This window comes from Chanodichthys erythropterus, chromosome 7 (assembly GCF_024489055.1).
Source record: "Chanodichthys erythropterus isolate Z2021 chromosome 7, ASM2448905v1, whole genome shotgun sequence".
Lineage (NCBI taxonomy): Eukaryota > Metazoa > Chordata > Actinopteri > Cypriniformes > Xenocyprididae > Chanodichthys > Chanodichthys erythropterus.
The window spans coordinates 5,459,752-5,480,306 of NC_090227.1; the positions used below are offsets into that span (position 1 = coordinate 5,459,752).

The 20,555-nt window shown below is 35.7% G+C and overlaps 1 protein-coding gene across 8 annotated transcripts in view; it reads right to left on the reverse strand.

The window, feature by feature from the left end:
* large2 (LARGE xylosyl- and glucuronyltransferase 2) overlaps positions 1-20,555 on the reverse strand; it is a 157,218-nt gene that overhangs the window by 25,976 nt on the left and 110,687 nt on the right. The window contains exon 1 of one of the 8 annotated variants that reach the window (XM_067389684.1): positions 13,622-13,769. The exons of 6 other annotated variants lie outside the window; for them this stretch is intronic. The gene's annotated coding sequence lies outside the window, so the exon portion shown is untranslated. Of the gene's footprint in view, positions 1-13,611; positions 13,770-20,555 lie in introns of those variants that run through there. One more of the 8 variants, XM_067389686.1, reaches the window with a different exon arrangement.

Sequence of the window (20,555 nt, forward strand, 5' to 3'; positions counted from 1 at the left end):
CTCCTCAACGCTTTATCGTATTCCGACCAAACTTGGTCCATTTCATCACAAGCATGACCTGAGGTAGTATGCTGCATTTCGGCACAGCATCACCTACTGGCCCGGAGATACGAAAAATGGCTACAGACAATAAATGAGAAATCTTGTATAATCAACATCAACTGCTGAATAAAAAGTCTGGTATGATTCAAAGAAGGTCATAAAAAAGAAAAGTAGTCTAATTAATACATATATTATTTCTTATTATTTTTTGCTGTCATGTGACATCGCAGTGACCCGCACAAAAATTAATTTAATCTTCAGAAATATATTGGATAATAAAGATTAAAATGTATATATTATGTTTAAAGTGTAAAGAAAAATGTGCTATTTACTTTTACTTGATGGTTAGACCACTTGACATTTTCTGTAGACTGTTAATAAATCAAACATTTTTGTTAATAATTTTTGGGGGGGGAAATGAAACCAACATCAACATCAACTTCAAAACTTTGGCACATGCACAGGGCCTCGAGCAGCAACAGCAATCTAATAAAAGACACCTATGTTCAATAAATAATGACATGTAATGATGATAGAAATCAGAATAAATGGTAGTTTAATTAGCCTGACAGCTGTTGATTGCTGGCTGCCAAGCAATGTGGCAACTTTGGCAGTTTAATATAGAATGTGCATTTACAGGTATGCATAAATTGGCTATTTTACAGCACTTTTAATCCTGCTCATCCATTTAAAATTAAGTGTCAGAATTACTTGCCTTATAAACTTTTTATTTTTATTACAGCAGACATTCATATTTGTCATTGACTCCTATTTACAAAGGAGCACTGGGCTAAGAGAAGGTGATTCTAGTCCCACATTGCCCTGACAAAAACGGTCTGAATTATCACAGGCACGGACACACCAGCTGAACTCACATGGCCAATTTTCTGCTCTCTCATTTCATCTGCATAAAGATCATTAAGACGTGACTGGACACATCTACTTGGCCACACACCTTTCTCTCTCTGGACTCCCTTCTTCTTCTCCTCTCCTGTCCGTTCAGACTTTACAGGCCTCCTGCTGGTGAACGTCCAGCACTAAAGGTCAGCTGTTTGTAAATCCAAACGGCCAGGTTCCCACTATGTGCCCCCTTGCAGTAAGAAAATGTCTTTCAACTGCTGCCAGAACCCTGTGTCCTCAGAGCACCTCTTCAGTTAAATACACCCTTTCACCCTTGTTACACCCAGTTGATTCTGAACTGGAAATACAATGTAAATTGATTGGAATTGGACTGGAAAACTTAGTAACATAGGTATATTAGAATACATAGGTATATTGCAATTTTAAATTGAATCATTTGAAATGTTGCATCTTACATGGAGGTGCAAAACATTTTCAAAATCAACTAGTCAGTGACTAGTGACTAGACAACTAATCAGTGGTTTCGGGTTCATCTGATCCCGACCAGACCCATTCCTTGGGTGTATTCTTGAATTCAAAAGACAAAGCACTACGGAACAGAACATAGAGTACTAGTAGTCTGCTTAATATCTGCTAACACTTTATTTTGATGCTCCCAAACAGACATTCTACTGACTATAAGTAACTTAAAGGGTTAGTTCACCCAAAAATGAAAATTCTGTCATTTATTACTCACCCTCATGCCGTTCCACACCCATGAGACCTTCGTTCATCTTCAGAACATAAATTAAGATATTTTAGTTGAAATCCGATATCTCCGTGAGGCCTTCATAGCCAGCAATGGACACTTCCTCTCTCAAAATCCATAAAGAGAGGAAAAACTAAATAACGGCAAAAAAAACTAAATGATGACTTATTTAGTGATTCACTGATTCATTTATTCTCCGATGCTTCCTGAAGCAGTGTTTTGAAATCGGTCATCACTAAATAAGTCATTATTTTGTTTTTTGTTGGCGCTCCAAAAATAGTCTCGTCGCTTTATAATATTAATATTGAACCACTGTACTCACATGAACTGATTTAAATATGTTTTTAGTACCTTTATGGATCTTGAGAGAGGAAGTATCCATTGCTCCCTATGGAGGCCTCACTGAGCTATCGGATTTCAACTAAAATATCTTAATTTGTGTTCTGAAGATGAACGAAGGTCTTAGGGGTGTGGAACGGCATGAGGGTGAGTAATAAATTAAAGAATTTTCATTTTTGGGTGAACTAACCCTTTAATCTACTTAATCAAGCTAATTTAATGAATCTACTAACCCTTATTCTACTAACCCTAACAGTCTAATACTCAACTAATACTCCAATGAGAGTTAGATGACGTGTAAACTTATAGTCAACAGAATGCATGTAGGGGACCACTAAATAAAGTCTAACCCTTTCTATTTTAAAGCTGAGTATAACTTTAAAACGTTAAAAATCCCTGACTTTTCCATAAGTGTGTATTTTATGTTAAAATAATTTCTAAAAAAATAAATAAAAATACACTCGATTCATCTTTAAAATTCTGATATTTCAAGGTTTTCCATGAAAATCTTATTCTAAACCCTCAGAATTCTTTCGTTTTTTAATCTACCTATTCCATCTAACTTCTACTCTTCATGTGCAGTAGATGAAAATATCCTGAATTGTTTATCAAAGTGTAATGGATGTGGCACCTGTTTTGAGGACCCAGCAGGGAGAACGTCTCCTCAGTTTGCATTGGCACAGGTAAGCTGAAACCTGCCTTTTCCATGGCTCATCAGCAGCACATAAATCTCTCTGCTCATATCTCTCATCTGCTGCTTATTAATATTCTCTGAACAGAGCGAGTAAGGAGAAACCACAGATGACACAGCATCACTTCAGGGCTTGTCTCTATGCTTGTGGGAGTAGAGCGGCACAAATACTTTAGAGTTGAGGTCACATTGGGTTTTAACTCTCATTTTTGTGTCTTATATTACAAAACCTGCCTATTCTTGCTCAGGCTGAACGCTAAAATGCCACCTCAGCCAAATCTGCACTGCCCGGTCAATCTTTCCAAACAGGAAATGCATTGCTGTTTATGGCTTCTGTTTAAGATGCTTTTTAATAGGTCAGTTTGCAGAGGATCTTTATGACACAGGGCTTTTAAGAGGTGAAAGGCCTCCACCCAAATCCATTAAGAGAGAGAGAAAGAGTGATAGTGAAAGTAAAAAAGAAAGCAAAGCAAGTGAGAGAGAGAGAGAAGGAGAGAGCAGGGTCAAGGTGGGCTAGCTGGGCAGCTTTGATAAGGATCTTTAGCTGAACAAGCAACGAGCCTCACAAGCCTTCTCTACAGGGACAGGTGCCCTAGTAAAACAAGAATTACTGAGGCTGTGTAGTGGAGGGAGGTGAAATACTATACATAACACTCAGCCCCCACTGGCTTTTATAGCCTACATACTCATCTCATCTGCAGTATAAGGCAGTACACATTAAACCAGTGAGCCCCTTTTAGTGCACTCCAGTATTGATCTGGGTGAGAAAACAGTCCACACACAATCTTATCTCAACATTGCACTTATCAACCTATATAAGTTCCATGATTGTGTAAAAATACAGTCCTGTAACAGCTTAATACATCTATATGTCCATTTAGATGCTTATTTTGTAGAAAAGTCATTGTACACAAAATGTTGCTGTGTAGTGTTTCCAGAGCAAGGTAGGTCATATACACCTAGGATGTCTCGAGGGTGAGTAAATCTTGGGGTAATTTTCATTTTAAAGTGAACTAATCCTTTAAAGCTGAAGCTTTTTTTTTTCAGTTTGAAGCTGAGATAGGTGTATAATGTCCAATTTATAATTTCTCAAATCTGATTTGCATGAGCAGCGTTCCAAGAGCACTGATATGTAGTTTAAAAGTTTGTCTGTTTTTGTTATAGAAAAATGGTCAGCCTGGGAGATGTATATTAATGGTGCCAGTTTTTAACGGACTCTTTCAGCAGGTTACACTGTTTCACCAGTAGGTGGCGACAAGCAACCATCTTTATAAGTGAGTCATTTGAATCACTCAAACAATTTGTTTGAAATGCTTATTCATTCAGGAACTAATAAAGTGACTGGCTGCATCTGAAATGTCATACTTCCTACAACATATAGTAGGCGAAAAGAGTAGTATGTCTAAATTAGTATTTATAAAACAGTACACAGATGACCTACAACTTTCAATGTGATTCCAAAATGTGCAATGCACTTTACTATCCTGTGAGGCCAAAGGAGAGGATTTGTGAATGGCAATAACAACATGATGAGTACGTCTGGATTACATTTATTTTTCGCACATTCATACTAAATAGAACATACTTTTTTAATGGTCGCAAAGTAATTACTTATTCAAAAGATACACCTACTCAATGCAGTATGTGATTTTAGATGTAGTCACCTTCTTTATGAGAGTGTCATTGAATCATTCACCTGATTCATTCAAAAATACTAAATGAAACAACTGTCACTGAATCATTCACTCAACTAATTCATTTAAAAATTCATTCATTAACAAAGCATCACTACTGCTTATCCTTTATCCATCCTTTATGAAGTATTAATATAAGCAATAACACACACAAAAATGTGCTACGTTATGAACTATCACCATTGTGCCCTTGAGCACTTACGGTAACCCCATGTTACAGTGGGATTGTTCCTGTAACTGTATAAAATGCTACATTATATAGATGAATATTTAATCTATTCAACTTTGTCATGTTCATGTTCGGTTGATGGACAGGACAGGTGGGACCAGCTCCACTGCTGCTGTCAGTCACAGTATGATAATGCCCTTAACATGGAAGAGAATCTCTGTGGGGAAGACCTGGATTTACAACAGCATTGCCCTTTAAGTGAGGGTCTTTGTAATGTGAATATAATCAGTGAATATAATCAGGGATGAGATCTCTTTGATTAAAGCACAATCACTTCAGCAGTCTGTGCACACAGTGTTTTACGGGCAGTTCTGGATTCCCAGCATCTAACTAGCAAGCACTTCTCACGTTTTAATCATAGGCACTACCTTCTAAGACACCTTGTTCAAAGGGATGCCGTTATATCTCTACCGTACCAGTTATTGGCTGACGTTACAGATTTTTTTAATTCATATGAGTATTGAAAGGATATTGGTCAGTATTGGATATTTACTTGACGCATTTAGGTAATCTTTGTATGGAAGCTTGTTTCCGTCATGAAATAAAAAATAAAAATTATTAATTTCTATTGCGAGTTTATATCTCACAATTCAGACTTTTTTCTTATAAATTTAGAATTGTTATATATAAACTCACAATTGCGTGTTATAATGTCCAATTGTGAGAGAAAAAGAAAAATTCATTTTTTTCTCAGAATTGTGAGTTTATATTATGCAATTCTGACTTTATAACAAAATCCCTACCAAAATTTGATATGACAATCCCAAAATGCGTTGCAATGACCTGTTTTCCCGGTTTACATGCAAACCAATAACCTTGCAACACAAGTAAACCTTGTTTACAAGACTTTGTAAATAAATTAGTGTATTTCCCAGTAGTGACATCAAAACGTAATCACTCGTGTATCTGACTACATCCGAAATATCCTACTTCCCTACTAAACAGTAGGCGAAAAACAGTATGTGACAAAAGAAATATGTCCAAATTTACAGTACTCTGAAAAGAATAGGTAAAAAGTACCTGGACGACCTACTACTTCTGCCGAGATTCTGTGTGCATAAAACGGACACTCCCATGAGGCCACAGGAGAAGATTTATGAATGGCAGTGAAGTGACCAAAGTACCTTCCAAGGATGCGACGCAACCGACACTGGTAGGTCATGTGATAAGGGCAACATGGCGAATGCAATACGTCCAGATTACAATCATACTACACAAACTCATTCTATATAGAACACACTTTTTAGCAGTTGGAAAGTAATTACTTATTCAAAATTAGTACCTACTCAAGAGAGCATGCGATTTCGAACGCAGCCAATTATTCTGAGTATTCCATTCATTATGTCTGTTGTGATGTTAAATAAAGCATTAAAAACCGAAAAGTGTTCCAATATGTCAGTGGGAAACTTATGGACTCATATATTATCCTCTCATACAGTTACAGATGCAGCATATTAACTGTGGCATTTCTTTTTGAGACGAGAATACATGTTTTTACTTTCTCCGGTTAAGCCCTACGGTGAAACAGTCGCTCTGTTTGGGTGCACTTAAATCCACAGTAAGGGCACTTTCTTGTCACATTTCACACATGCACACTTCAATAAGCTGAGGGAATGCAGGTTAATGAGTTTACATGCCAGGAGGAATCAGGGTAAGGGGCAAAAAGATAGAGGGTGAACTGAGGCTGATTGGGAAACCTTTTGACATTGAGGCATTTGAGGTGCCTGGGAAAAAGTGTCTCAATCAACCTGAATTCATCCCTACCTCCATCTTCTATACAATATTTCACAAAATGTTATTCTTGTTTGATTATTCTGCTGTTTCCAGCAGCATACTAGCAACATGCTAAGTATAAGTGTTATGGCATGCAAAACTATTTTTTCCAATTGTTTGTGGATTAAGGGTGTGTTCAAACTTGTCATGTTTGGTTCGACCCCTGGTGCAATTGCTCTGTTAGTACAGTTCATTTGAACATGTGTGAACGCTGCCATCTGAACCCTGATATATGAACGCAACACGGACCAAAGACATGTTACGAACCAAAAACAGGAAGATAAAACCCTAAAAAGGACAGAATCCTCATGCATATCGTTTTTTTCTCGTCATAGTCGCGAGTTTGCCCGTCACAGGCATCAGACGCACATCTCCACGCAGCAGATTGCTTGTGTGTGATGGAGGGATTCCTGCTGCTGTTTTGACTCCTTTACACATTTTATAAGCTCTTCACAAGTTCCCAGCTGGCAAAAATAACATCATATGCAAGCTACGCACACACAACAAGTGCATTTATCTCAGCACAAAGCATTGTTTTGGATGTTCGGTAAGTTCAAAATAGGCAATACGTCATAAAATCTGACCAATCAGGTTGTGAACGTATCCCTATGCCTTTAGGTATCTTTGGTATCTTTTGGTTCGGTGATAAAATTGCCAATCTGAACGCTAATCAGACCAGGACTAAATGTTTTTTTTTTTTTTGGTCCGGACCAAATGAACCAAACGAACCAAACTACAAGTGTGAACGCACCCTTAATCACATGCTAGACAAACGTCTTCTACGGCTGTGACACAATCACTGTTTTCTTAGTGCACTGCATTTTCCATAGCTAAGAATATGTGCTAAAAGTAGTAAAAAAATGTTAAAACATTGCATTCTGTTCTATTTCATGGCACTCCATCTAACTGTTTTTGAACACTAAATGAGTTGCTGCCTATGCAGAGTGTTTCTATCAAAGAGGTTCATTTTGGTTAGAAGGCAGCTGACAGCAGACTGAGAATATGTGTTGGACTGATTATTTGTATTTGTAAAATTATTCTCATTGCCACCTCTCTGTGAGCACAGATTTGTTGGATGCTGGCTTAATACAACACCACAAAACAGAGACAAGCAAGCGTCTGATCATTAGTGCCCTGAACTAACAACGGAAAATCTCTAGGCATGTGTGAACTTCAAAGGTCTGAAAAATGAACCACACAGACCCAGGTTTGAAATGTCTCTTTCCATCTTTAAGCCACCAGAGAAGAACTGACAGCCATTAAGAACTTCTCTCCAGTGGCTTTGCAGCAAGGGATCATGGGATATCACTCATAAAGTCTCAGTGTGTGAGTCCGTTCCCCAGTCTGATACTCGGTGCATTAGGGGGCTAATCTTCAAAAACACTGCTCTCTCCCTCCCTTACTCAATCCCTCTCTTTCCACTTAATATCTCCTCACATGCTGCAGTTGTCCCTTTGAGGCCCGAAATCCGGCTAATCTTTCTCTCTTCCAAGCCAGGAAACCAAATCAGCTTCTATCTCTTAGTGTCTTATAGTCAAAAAACCCACAAAGCCTCAATCATATGTCTGTGTGTATGAGCGTGAGAGAGAGATACAGATACAGACAGAGTGATAGATGATAATGAGAAAGAGAGAGCTGCCATCCATGAGACAACCAGTACTTTAAAAAGACTTGCTTCAGTTGTGCATCAGTGTAGAGCAGAGCTTCTGAAACCCATCAATCCTGTGGAGCTGATTTTTAAATTACTGACAGAAACTTCTTGCGCAACCAAACTTGTTTGTGGCACCCCTTGGCAGTTACTAAAACACTTGAGTGAGATATATAAAACTTCATGTATAAATATATATCTATATGAAATCTATGTAAACCCTGATGCTCAAAATAATTCACTTTAATTAAACTAATTAGTTCAATCAAATTAACTTTTATGAGTATTTACAACTTTCCATTTCTTTTGAGTTCACAGAACTGACACATTTTAAGTTATATGAACTTGTCTCTTAAAAATTAGACTAACTTAAATTGAACTAAAACTGGGCCGGGATTTCTATTTCCCAGCATGCTTTGCTATGACACTTTAAAGGGAGAGTAAATGCTAAAATTAAGTGCAATATTTTTTGTGCAAGATAAATGTTATGTGGGTACGGAAGAGGATTAGGGCCAAGCAATAATAAAAAATAAAACCATCTTGAGAATAAACTCGTTAAAGTACGAAAAAAAAAAAAACTCATTAAATTTCGAGAAAAAAGTCAATGTAAAATGTTGAGAATAAAGTCTTTAAATTACAAGAAAAAACTTGTTAAATCTCGAGAAAAAAGTCAATGTAAAATGTTGAGAATAAAGTCTTTAAATTACAAGAAAAAACTTGTTAAATCTCGAGAAAAAAGTCGAGATAAAATGTTGAGAATAAAGTCATTAAATTACGAGAAAAAAGTCGTTAAATTATAAGAACAAATTCGTTAAATTACGAATTTGTTCTCATAATTTAACGACTTTTTTCTCGTAATTTAATGACTTTATTCTTGTAATTTAATGAGTTTATTCTCAACATTTTATCTCGACTTTTTTCTCGAAATTTAACAAGTTTTTTCTCGTTAAATTATGAATTTGTTCTCATAATTTAACGACTTTTTTCTCGTAATTTAATGACTTTATTCTCATAATTTAATGAGTTTATTCTCAACATTTTATCTCGACTTTTTTCTCGAAATTTAACGAGATTTTCTCGAAATTTAATGAGATTTTCTCGAAATTTAACAACTTTAATCTCGAGATGGTTTTATTTTTTTTATTATTGCGTGGCCCTAATCCTCTTCCGTATGTGGGAGATTTAGTCGTTTTTAATGTTTTGCTATGATGTTTATTATGTTGGGGGTTACCATGATGGTGACAAGTGGAGCATGAGTTTGGTTTGACATCAGATATGTTAAATGTTCTATAGACCATTTCATTGGATGCACGTGCATTGCCATGGTTACGCACCTGGCCCAAAGTTAATTTCTGGTCTTTGTTTGTTGAACAGCTCTGGATGATATCTTTGTCACATTTAAGTTTGGCCAAATAATGGTTATTTTCTTTTCTTCTACTGGTAACCAAAAATAATACTGGCTAGACATAGTTTTAACTTGCTAGCTAATATAATTTACTTGTTATTATTTTGCTTGTTATCAGAAATAATCTACTCTAGAGGGACTCTGTTGTTAAGTTTAGGCCGAAAAGTTAAGTTTGGGCCACAAAATGTTTGTTTATGTTGTTGCCGTTGAAACCGTCTATAGTATACTCAATTAGCAATTGCTATACTATGCTAATGCTATCAAAGAATTGTGTTACCAATTAGCAAGTTAGCATTTACTGAATTAACTAGTTAAAGCAAGCCAGTTCTCCACTACTAAAAATATTTAGTTAAGATTACATGATAATTTTAAGTTAAATGTATGAATTATCTTACTCAAATATTTCGAGTTAAGAGCAATAAAAATGTATGAAAGCAAAATAAAAATCTGCCAGTTCTGCTTACTTAAAATGTTGATGTAACCGATTACCTCAATGTTTTTTTTTTAGTTTTGCCAACTTATTTAGGTTTACAGTGTATATGAAATCAATGTATACTTATATCGAACAATAATACATATTTTGTTTTTTAAGCTGTAATATGGTGGGGGGGGGGGGACTTCACAATAAGCGAAAATCATCTTATAAGCAATGCATATCTATATAAAACACACAAAAAAAGAAAATAACCATGTCTAAAGAGATTTTTTATTTTCACCCCCGCTTTTAAACAACCAGTCTAAACTTGAAACAAGCAACTAGATGATTATAATCGGATCTGTCTACAAACCCATGACCTTGCCATTACTAGTATCATGCTTTACATGTTGAACTACAGCATTAAAATAGGAGCATACTAGTTTGATGTCACAACATTACCACATTAACATACAACCACTCGCATTTAAATATCAATGCGTATTCAGTTATGTCTGATGGATGGCAGTCACCACCTCTGGTAGAGTGAAGTTAACTAATCATAAAAAAGGTTATTTGTAATGACTGATATGGTTAAGAATAGAAATTACCTTGTGAAATAATGTTATCTGCATGTTACTATATGTTAGTGTATGTTATTTATCTTAGATTGTTTATGAAAACAGTAATTCTCACACACACACATATATACTGTGCATATGTACTTTTACTAATAAAATAATGACTATGAAATATTGCTTTTTAAATTTACATTGCAATCTTATTACGATACTTATATATTTCTGTCTTAGAGATAATAATAATAATTGTTGTTGTTTTAACAATAATAAAAATAAGAATTTAAATTATTTAGTCTACTGTGCCAGGTTTTGTTTACGACTAGTAATTTTCTAGAGGCTGTGTATTGCTGTTATTGTTTCTTTATACTATTTAATGTTTGGTCGAGATTTGTTATGTTTTTGTTATGACATATGTTTCTCACTGTCTTAAGAAAACAAGATAATGTATAACCTCCGTGGGCTTTAGTATGTTTGAAAACACTCATTATTTTTGCTACAATCTTTGGAGTTGCTATAAACTTCAAATCTCTGTACTGTTCAAGCATGCGGCCCTGGTCTCACAAATTTATCAGCACTGCATATTCCTCCCAGCTTCAGTTCAACACTGAAAATCAATAACTCCAGTTAGAGATGTTCATTCATTTAGCCCATTCTTTTTTTCTTTTTTGCCTGCATTGAAGCAACATCAGAAGAGTTGAAACGGAACATTGATGAACTCTGAAGGGTTTATCAGCAAACAGCTTTCTATGAAAAGCTCTTTTTTTATTTTAATATCTATCCACACTACAAAACAAAAGAAGAGAGGGGTCATTTCAGGTCAGCTTTAGACAAACCAAGCTGACTAAGTTCAGGAGAAGTAAATCTAAAGTGATAAAGATGAGCTTCCTGTGAAATGAAACTGTCTGCCAGTATGGAAAAGTATGGAAAGTGCGTTAAAGCCCAAGTATCCCTGCACCATTAAATATACATTACAATCTTTGTTCCGCACAGTGAGGAAATCAAGGCTGACCTCAAAGCTCTTTTTAAGTAAAGCAAGCCAGTGTGAAGTCACATGACAAAAGTCCACATAGCTAAAGATAATTAAAATGTAAATCATTAAGCCATTGTCTTGAACGTTACCATTCAAATGGTTACACAGCCTGAAAGGGTAAGACTAGCCTGCTTTCTTCACCAAGTCAACACACACACACACACACACACACACACACACACACACACACACACACACACACACACACACACACACACACACACACACACACACACACACACACACACACACACACACACACACACACATAATGATGTTTATACTGTACAAACTGTATATTCAATCCCACTACACTAACCCTATCCCTAAACACAACCCTTACAGAAAACTTTCTGCACTTTTACATTTTTACATGAACAAACATTCTGTATTTTTTAATAAGCCGTTTGCCTCATGGAGACCAAAGATATCTCCACAAGGTCAAAGATTTCTGGTACTATAGTACGGAACAGGATTAGGGCCAAGCAATAATAAAAAATAAAACCATCTCGAGATTAAAGTCGTTAAATTTCGAGGAAAAAGTCGAGATAAAATGTTGAGAATAAAGTCATTAAATTATGAGAAAAAAGTCGTTAAATTACGTTTTTTAAGTTTTCTCATAATTTAACGACTTTTTTCTCATAATTTAATGAGTTTATTCTCAACATTTTATCTCGACTTTTTTCACGAAATTTAACATCATTTTTCTAGTAATTTAACGAGTTTATTCTCAAAATTTTATCTAGACCTTTTCTCGAAATTTAACGCTTTTTTTTCCCACAATTTAACGAGTTTATTCTCAACATTTTATCTCGACTTTTTTCTCGAAATGTAACAAGTTTTTTCTTATAATTTAATGAGTTTATTCTCAACATTTTATCTTGACTTTTTTCTTGAAATTTAACGAGTTTTTTCTCGTAATTTAACAACTTTAATCTTGAGATGGTTTTATTTTTTTATTATTGCTTTGCCCTAATCCTCTTCTTTTAGAACTATAGATTCTGTTTTATAAATTAAAATAAAATTATAAAAAATCGAATTACTACACAGGCTAATCTAAATCAGAATGTTTTGCATTTTTATTATAAAAATAACACTATTTACATTTACATTTTTATAATTATTTATAATATTATATCTATGATATTCACTGTTGGTCAAAAATGTGGAATCATTAAGATTTTTAATGCCTTCTGAAGGATCATGTGACACTGAAGACTGGAGGAATAATGCTGAAAATTCAGCTTTGATCACAGGACTAAATTACATTTAATTACATACATCAAATTTCAATAATATTTCACAATATTACTATATTTACTGTATTTTTGATTATCTTGGTGAGCGTAAGAGAATTCTTTCAAAAACATTTTTTTTTAAATGTTATGATTCCAAATTTTATATATATATTATTTGTAAAATGGATCTAATAATGCTCTCCATAAAGTGTAACCCTACCCCCCTCACACACACAAAGGACTTCACCTCAGCAAACACCACACACCCATTAGACAGCAAACACACACACACACACACACACACACACACACACACACACACACACACACACACACACACACACACACACACACACACACACGTTCATTTTGCTTTTATACTGTACAAACTATATTTTCTATCACCCTACACTACCCCTACCCCTAAACCTAACCACCTGAGCACACTTTTACTTTCTCACAAAAACTCATTCTGTATGATTTATAAGCCTTTGAAAAGTGGGGACATTGGGTCCTCATAAGTCACCTCTTTTAGTAATACCTATGTCATACCCATGTCATTATACACACTTCTGATATGTCACAAAACGTGCGCACACACACACACACACACACACACACACACACACACACAGGTACATTCCATAGACAGTGATTTTTACTGTATATTCTGTCCTCTAACACTAAACCTACCTTCACACGTCTTCCCTGTAAAGTGCAGTAAATCCCAAGTATCTCTGCACCATAAAAACACTGCAACTTTTACACAGTGGAGAGAAAGAAGAAAAAGTGGGACAATACCTCATGCTACAATAGAAGACAGACTCATATCACCAGGGAGAAAAACAGAGCAAGAAAAAGGAGCCACATACACAAAGCCTGCATTCAGAGAGCTGAAAGGGGGAGAGAGAACACACTTATCTTCACCTCTGCTCAGCGCCAAGGCCAGCTCTCCCTCTCTCTCGCTTTCTCTTCTTCTGTCCGGCAGCTCGAGGGCGCTTTGACGACGGTCTGACAGCTGAATGAAGTTACAGTGCCTGACATGCATGAGATTTTGAATCACTAGTGGCAAACTTTGAACTGCTCTACCTGTGTCAGTTCATGTGTGTCTGAGAGGGAAGGAAAACAAAACTCCTCCCTCTTTCCCTCCACCTCTCTGCTAGCGTGCCACGGCAGGTTTACGTCTCGCATTCGGATCAAAGGCACCTCTCAGCCTCTCTCTTTTGCTCTGTCTTTCTCCAAATCTCTCTTTACACTCTAAAGTGTAGTGTAATTGCTTTTAAAGTTAGTCCACCACCGATGACAGAAAAACCTTCTTTGTGCTACACCTGATTTACTAAATGGCCTAACCTCGACTAGCTTATTCACTCTCACTCCTCCTCCGTTCCTCCTTCTCCTCCTTTAATGAAAGATGACTGGCATGTACTTGGGAGAAAGAGGGGGGAAGGGTGTCACCTTCCAAATAACTGCTGCTGCATGACAAAAGATGGGTTGTGCAGGAATGCAGGAGTCTGGAAGCTTTGCCTCTCCTCTGACCGGCGACATGATCCTGCAGCACAGATAGTCACACGCAGACAGCAGATCAAGACGGCGCACGCGAGTGTAATCAAGCATTCTTATCAGACGGTGAAACGGCCTGTTTTGTCATTCAGATTTCTACAGGCTCTCATTAGAAGCTCTTATCGCAGCAGATGGGCTGGAGAGTCTCTTAATGAATCACATCATCTGTACTCAGAATCACTAAGAGAATTACTATTTTAATGATTGACACACTTCTTGCGAACTTACATTGTAAGGTTGAAATATACAGTAGTGGCCAAAAGTGAAGTACAGAGGGGATGACCCAACAAGTTCAATTAAACCATCACCATATGAGGAAACTATTTTAAATACGAGGGAAGAACAAAGCACTAAAATTATTTGAAAAATAAAATGCTCACAGGATAAAAGCATACATTGACTACTAGGGCATCCCTGGTCAAAAATCATCACACAGTTTGGCATGTTTCATTGCGTTATCACAAATAAAGCAATTGACTCCAAGAACAACTATGCAATATGCTTACAAAATCTTTAATACATTTTTAATAGTAAGGATGAAGATGTCAATTTTCCAGGCCAGACATAATTTTTGGCCATTACAGTAAATTTGTTATCAGAAAAGAACAAACTGGATAAAGATATGAAAGCAAAATATTCCTGGTTTTATTTTACAGTCCATCAGCATACGTTATTTTAAGGCTTGAACATATATCATTTCACAATGATAATGTCACAGTGAAAAGCATATCTATGGAGCCCCTAAGGGGACATAGTGATGGAAAAAAAAATTGGAGGAAAAATTATATTTCAGTGGTTTGGTGTTCACTAACAAAGGTTTTGGGTTTCCCCAAGAAACTTTAGAGTTCTCTTACAAAAGCATTTTTTTTTCTCTCTCGTTTCATTTAATTTGTTCACACAGGTTTCTCTGGAACACAAAACATTTGCGAGCGAACAAATAAAAGCATTGAAATATATTTTTTTATTCCCATCGCATATTTTTTCCCATCCCCATCTACCCATAGGGTTTCTGTACATACCAGCATAATAAATTGTTATGTATTATTCATTATTTATTTTATTAATAATAAATACTTGATCTATAATCAATTGCATCAATTAAATACTCAGTTAATAATGAATATAACAACAACAACAAAAAAAAAAGCATTAGAGATGGCTCAATAAAGTTAGTTAAACTTTATTTTAAGATGTTATTTTACAGTGTAATTACAAAAATAAGTACTGAGTAACATTAATTAACTATGGTTTGGTTTAGGGTTAGTCACTTGTGATTATGCATAATTTACTGCTTTTACTATCTGGAGTAAGTAACGTGTAACTATCTTAAAATAAAGTGTTACCATAGAGTTTGATAGTTTTACACATATCTTGTTTTGTTCTCTAAAAGACACTGTTAGAGAATTAAAACATGTATAAAAATCACTTATGTGTAAAGTTGAACCTGTCAGTGCAAAGCAAACATTGTATACATCATGTGAATTGTCTGGTAATCAATGGCCTCACTTTGAATGTTTAGTGTCAAACTGGCACCAAGTCACAATGTTGAAGCTGACACCTCATAATCTTTAAAGTCAAAAACTATTAGCCAATACTATTAATACAATCAACCAAACAATCCAATCTAATCACAACTGAGAAATCAAGCCATGCACTGCTATCTATTAATTCACCAATATTTGGTTACTGTGACATCACGGTCATTCTTCCTTCCTGGCTGCACAAGTTTTGTCCTTCCTCAGTTGTTGTACTCAGGATAAGATGACAGTTAAATGAATGTTTGATAAGTTAACGCCTCGTGTTTTCTCCTCATTAAGGAAGTAAAGGTCACTGGAGAAGCCTCGGGGGTGGAATTGGGAGGTGTGACAGTAAACCAAGACACCATAGAGTGAGATAGTAGTAATCTATCACTCAAAGGGGAGTCCTTTACATGGGGACGATGGGGTGAGGGGGAATGGGGAGAACTGGGTTTGTCTAACAACTGTTGAAGACACACACACGCACGCACACACAACAACAACTGGCTGCAACTGATGAATCACTTCACTATATAGACAGTGGCTATGTAAATGTGTTCTTTTTATTTTATTTTATTTTACTTTATTTCATTTCATTATTTTTTTAAAAATTGTCCCTTTTAGCAACTTTTTATTTGTAAATTTACTTTGTTTGTACTTCTTATTTCTCTCAATGATTTACAATGTTATATTATTTTCAATTATTAGATGATTAGGTAATTAGATTCTCATTAAATATTACTGTAATACAATATTTTATTTTAATCAGCATACATTTGATGTCTAAATGCTTTGCAATTTAAATTATTCCACAACTATTCTACAACCCATCAAAATAAAAGCTCAGTTTTACTTGAATAAATTATGACAAAAAATATGTTACTATATATATTATATATTGTAAAGTAGAATGTACTCCTCAAAGTAATAATAAAAATAATAATAGTAATACAATTTATCACACATTTTTGTTTAATGTTGTTACATTTTAAAAGATTAAATTTTTAAAGTTTTATGCATATTACCACTGTTGTTTTCCTTCTAAAAAATAAAACACATTTCATAACTTAATAGATTAATAAAATGTCAAAGTTTTTGTTTTTTGTTTTTGGGAGAAAAAATATCTCATGAAAATAATATATGCTAAAATATTACATTTCAGATCACATCTAAATCCATTGTATATATTAGATCAAATCTATACATCCAATTATTGTAACATAATAAAAAAAAAATAACATTAGCATTCTAACTTAATCAGGAAATGACAAAAAAAATCTGCATTGCACATGAGTGGTTGGTGCATATGAGTTTATGGCTGCAACAGCTGCATATTCTAATCCTTGTGAACAAAATATCACAATCTCTGTGACAAATTCACTGAAAAATAATGGCTGTAGAAACCCAGAGATTAGCATTTAAGGACTAAGCTCTGGTTTATCCGTTGTGTGAGGGATAAAAACTGAATCATCTGGAGCTATACTATATCCTATATCCACTAAAACACTCTGCCTGACATCTGCCATATGAATTTATTCACTATTTCACTTACTCTCTCTTCATCGGTCTTCCTCTCCCCCAGAATACAGACACCAGCACATTTTATGACTCATGGAGTCGTGTAGGAAATGATGTTAACAATGCCAACCTGCAGTAAAAACACTCCCTAATCCCCCTCTCTGAGTGCGAACAAACTCATGAGTGCCGTCAGGACAGACGCCTTTGACATGACCACTACAAAACAACAAGAAATATAATACCTAGTCCACCACAGAGGATTTACATGGGTCAAAAGGTCAAAAAGTCTCCAAAACAAGTGGCATTGTGCTTTGCCTGCACTCTCGTTGGCTGATGGGAACAGAATATAGCGTGAGGAGGACCATGAGGTGTTGCTATGGGTGTGAGGGTAAATGATCGATTTTGGCACGCACACATAAAGCTGATGGAAAAGTGACTTTATTTAGTCGTGACAAGTGCAGGATGAGACGCAGGTGAGGTTGGATTACAGGTTAGCAAACTTTACTAAGTGCTGTCTATCTTCGGCCTGCGCTCACCCCAATCTCTGGCTCCAGACAGCTTTTCTAAATAGAGTTTCACCCAATCGCAGCGTCAGCCGCTGGCATCCTGAACGGCGACTGTATTTGAGAACTCAGACATGACTAAAATAACACAGACAGCATCTTACCTCAGCCTGCACTCTGCTGAGTGAACTTAATCAGTTCTTCATACACCCACACGTCCACAAGAAGTCTTATTATACTCTTAAACGAGAGAAAACGTCTCATTAAGCAAACAGCTTCGATATAAAGAAAAGAATGTGCTCTTTATCCCTATGTCTCTTACTGATTGGGCTAATTACACTAATTAAGAAGGCCGCTTTTTGAAATGTTGACCATAGTTACCAAACATGTTGCCATGGTGATTGGGGAGCTATTATGAGAGCTCAGCTGCTGATTGGCCAGTGCAGGGTTTTCACTTCCATGAATTATCCAGTCATGATTACTGAATATGGATATTTAAAAATTATTTTGTAGAAACTTCACTCACAAAATGCAGTTACGAGTGGATGAAATATCTACAAGGGTCACCGTGAATTTGGCAATTAAGACATGCCCCTGGATCAACATATTTTGTCTGAAAATGTAGTCCTAAATCCCTAAACTTAACCCTACCCATAAGTTATTCCTAAAATCAGAGGGAAATGATGAATAACACTGATGTAGAAGTACCTAACCCTGGTTGTAAGCCTAAACTTGACATAAACTGTAAACTTGTCCCTCAAATCTGATTGGTTGATTGGAAAGTTTTTTTCAGCATCAACAAAGACAATCCAGGAACATGTTGTATTTGGTGAAATCATGTTCACCTATCTACAAGCTGAGTATAATTACAAAAACATTCAATACATTATCTTTTTAAAGATTTCATCCATTTTCGATAACGTTTCTATGCGTATAAATTGCGGCTTAAATTCTTAAAGGTGCCCTAGAACGTTTTTTTTTTTACAAGATGTAATATAAGTCTAAGGTGTCCCCTGAATGTGTCTGTGAAGTTCAGCTCAAAATACCCCATAGATTTTTTTTTAAATATTCATTTTTTAACGGTCTATTTTGGGGCATCATTAGAAATGCGGCGATTCAGGTGCGGCCCCTTTAATTGCTTGCACTCCTCGCCCCCGAGCTCTCGACTCTATATACATTGCATAAACAAAGTTCACAAAGCTAATTTAACCCTCAAAATGTATCTTTACAAAGTGTTCGTCATGCATGCTGCATGCATGCATCGGATCATGTGAGTATAGTATTTATTTGGATGTTTACATTTGATTCTGAATGAGTATGAGGCTGTGCTCCATGGCTAATGGGCTAAAGCTAACATTACACACTGTTGGAGAGATTTATAAAGAATGAAGCTGTGTTTATGAATTATACAGACTGCAAGTGTTTAAAAATGAAAATAGCGACGGCTCTTGTCTTCGTGAATACAGTAAGAAATGATGGTAACTTTAACCACATTTAACAGTACATTAGCAAACATGCTAATGAAACATTTAGAAAGACTTAGAAATCACTAAAAATATCATGATATCATGATATCATGTCAGTTATTATTGCTCCATCTGCCATTTTTCGCTATTGTTCTTGCTTGCTTACCTAGTCTGATGATTCAGCTGTGCACAGATCCAGACGTTAATACTGGCTGCCCTTGTCTAATGCCTTGAACATGAGCTGGAATATGCAAATATTGGGGGCGTACAAATTAATGATCCCGACTGTTACGTAACAGTCGGTGTTATGTTGAGATTCACCTGTTCTTCGGAGGTTTTTTAAACAAATGAGATTTACAAAATAAGGAGGAAACAATGGAGTTTGAGACTCACTGCATGTCATTTCCATGTACTGAACTCTTGTTATTCAACTATGCCAAGGTAAATTTCATTTTCCATTCTATGGCACCTTTAAATGTTTCCAGGTTTTCAATGATGTGAAAACCCTACCAGGGATGGAGATGAAAACACTGAGTGTGTTCTCAATATGACAGATGGAGATAGTTTGTGTCTGGTTTTATATATTGGCACCGTGATTCTTCTGACCTTCTCACGCCCCACAAATAAAGGGTTAAAGGTCACATGTAGCTGAGGGGTGTGAGAAATTTCTGTGGTGAAGCCATTAGCTTAGCATCCCTTTCATTAGATAAATGTGACCTTTAACCCTTACTGCTGGGGGATTAAAAGGTCAGAAGAATCATCGTACCAATAACTGCAACCCAAACTCATTAGAAAACCTTGCTAAGGGCGACAATTATGCAAAATGATATTACATTGCTTCTTGCATGTTTTGCAATTCTTTTAAAGTCCAATGAGTGGCAGTTTTATCCAAAAAAGATTACATAAATCTGCAACATTTTATGATGTTTATAGCTGTACTATCATGGAAGTTCGGGAAATGAAATGTCTGGTGAGTACCACTTAAAATAACATACCACCTACACTAAACCTAAACTGATCAAGTTAAACTTTAACTCTATCTAAACTGATGGAGTTAAAGTCACCATGAAATCAAAACAGACAAATTTTATTTATTAATAGGATATTGCAGTGTTCGTTTTAAATGATTTAGCCATGCACATCTTTACTTTTTTATATATTTAGTGTGCCCTCATAATCTTTAATCAAAATAACCACTTCACTCATATATACATCAAAATAGGAAAGAAAAGACGATTGCAACTTGTTTCATTCTGACTTTTACAAAAGCAAACATGAAGCAACCATGCCATTTTAA